The sequence below is a fragment of the Gymnoscopelus microlampas genome, assembly GCF_963454915.1.
Source record: "Gymnoscopelus microlampas genome assembly, chromosome: 6".
NCBI classification, from domain to species: domain Eukaryota; kingdom Metazoa; phylum Chordata; class Actinopteri; order Myctophiformes; family Myctophidae; genus Gymnoscopelus; species Gymnoscopelus microlampas.
The window spans coordinates 570,902-573,401 of record NC_139943.1 but is presented as its reverse complement, the minus strand read 5'-3'; the positions used below and the strand labels follow the sequence as shown (position 1 = coordinate 573,401).

At 46.3% G+C, this 2,500-nt stretch overlaps 1 protein-coding gene across 1 annotated transcript in view; it reads left to right on the top strand.

Moving 5' to 3' along the window:
• Positions 1 to 2,500, top strand: part of kcnq1.2 (potassium voltage-gated channel, KQT-like subfamily, member 1.2) — a gene marked incomplete at both ends in the record, with an annotated part of 592,759 nt that overhangs the window by 158,662 nt on the left and 431,597 nt on the right. The window lies entirely within an intron of this gene.

Genomic DNA, 2,500 nt, shown 5'->3' with positions numbered 1-2,500 from the left:
TTGTAGATCTGCTACTGTCGGTGAGTGATACTGGCATGCAACAACGTATGAATCAGGCATTACAGATTTATGTTGTTGTCCTCAGTCACATATCATTCTCTGTTGATGTCACCTCCAGTTACATTACATTACATTACATTCAGTCAGGGACACTCACATCAAGAGTAGATTTAACCATTTATTGCAACAAAGATGTTCCCTAAATTTTGCTAAGCAGCATGCTATAAGCAAAATCAGTGAACGCTATGCAAAACCCCCCGCAGGTATTCAAGCGCGGGCCAGATTAATCAGATTAACTTGAGTCATGCAAACTTGAATGCAGTTTAACATTAAAGCCATAGAACATTACATTCAGTTTAGAGCCATGCAAACATTGGATTTCAGTTTAACATTCAGTTTAAACGTTTGAGTAATGCAAGACTCTGAACTATAAGGTGGAGGCTGGGGTGGTGGAGGCAGCAATTGAAAAGCAGAGATCCAGTGTAGGAGGGAACCGTATTTAAACGGACCGTCTTGTTGAGTGAATGAGGTGTGATTGATGTGTAGAAAAGGGTGGCTGATTGAAAGCAATCAGCAGACTGACAGCTGATTACAGCTGAGGCCTCTATGACTCCCGTACCCTGTGGGAACTAACGCGATGCTTCATTTGACTAGTTGACTTCTTGCAGTGGCGGGGCTTCTGTGTCTTCTTGAGCACTGGAACATTACTTTATCTTTATCTGCATCCGGTATGATGGTTGTATAGGGTGTATATGTTTGTATATTTTTATTACTAATTGATGGTGTCTTTATTGCGATGTTACTCTTCCTATGAACGTATCGCACAGCAGTATCTGTAACTTAAACTGCTGTACTGTCTCTGGTGTCTGAATCTACCCCTGTGAGATCATATCTACAGTATCTATCATGGATCCTGACAAATAGATGGACTGATGCTCGCTCAGTGTTTTTCACTCTGCAGTACGGCGGACAAAAAGCAGCTCAGTGGCCTTGTGGTTACAGTGTCTGTCCTGAGACTGGGAGGTCGGGTTTGATTCCCCGGCCGGGTCATACTGTACCAAAGGCTATAAAAGTGAGACTCTGTGACCCTCAGCATTAAGGCCCTGAGACACTAGCATCATGTCCAGAGGATGTGCTTGTACATCAAGCCGCCTCACACTACAGAAACAGCCTTACGGGCCGCATGGCTCGGCAAGGCTTACTTACTTAAACCTGCCAATAACATTGCCGTATATATGGGTGAAGAATCATCTGTGTGTGTGTGTGTGTGTGTGTGTGTGTGTGTGTGTGTGTGTGTGTGTGTGTGTGTGTGTGTGTGTGTGTGTGTGTGTGTGTGTGTGTGTGTGTGTGTGTGTGTGTTGACACCAAGGCCATCCATCATCCATCACACTCCAGCACTGATTCCTGGGGGCAAAGTCAGGAGAGGAAAACCAACACATAGAGCCAGTCGTGCCAAACCTGCTCCCCTCCCCTCCTCTCCTCTCCTCTCCTCTCCTCTCACCGTCGCTAGGCAGCCCTCTCTGCTTTTTTTCTCCTCCTTTCCTCCCCTGCTCCCCTCTCTTTTGGTGTATCTGAAAGGGGTCAATGCTTGTGCATGCTGGAACCACAGGGCTAAAAGTCTTTGGGCCAGACACTGGAGGAGTCCGCTACTAATTGCTCTCAGCGAATCCCCCCGGCTATTGTCCCCCCAAAGTCGGGTTTTTCCATTTGAATTTGAATGGCGGTGGCTGGCTGGTGCTGAGAGTGTAAGGTACACAAATGACTGTCAACCCGGCGGAATGGATGGGCAGCTTTTAGCCAGAGGCTTGTCGACTTGTCCTCCTCAATGAGCCGCTGTTGGCTCTTTGGCTCTGCATAAGTTGCGGCGGTGTTTGCGCTAGCATGAGCGCCATATTGATGCAAGCTTGGCTGAAGTAGCATTAGGTTTGAATGAGAGATGTTTTGAGGGGCTAGACATTTTTTTTGTTGTTATGTTGAGGAGGGGATTTCTTTCTTGGCTTTTTGAGGGTTAGACGTGTGAGGTTGTCTTTGTCACAGTGCCATGTTGCTCTTAAAATGCTTTGAGGAGGAGATTTAGTCAAATGTTCAGGGATGGTATAGCTGAAAGCCGTGCGTGCATGCGTGTGTGTGAGCGTGCGTGTGTGTGAGAGTATTTTATATTTTTATATTCTTAACCACACAGACATTAGCGTCCTTACTTGGCATGTCATAGTAGGCGAACATTTGGCAAAAATAGAACATTCAACACTCACATGATCTTCACACTTCATCTGCGCTCACCAGGACACTTCTGGACAAGTTCAAGTTTCTTTCTGAGGGCCAAAGGCAAAGTAAACACTTCCAGAGCGAGAAAGAGCGAAACACAGACGAACTGGCAAAGTCAAGAAAGTCGCACACGCACACCCACACACACACACACACACACACACACACACACACACACACACACACACACACACACACACATACACAGACAGACAGACACTCAGATAGACAGACA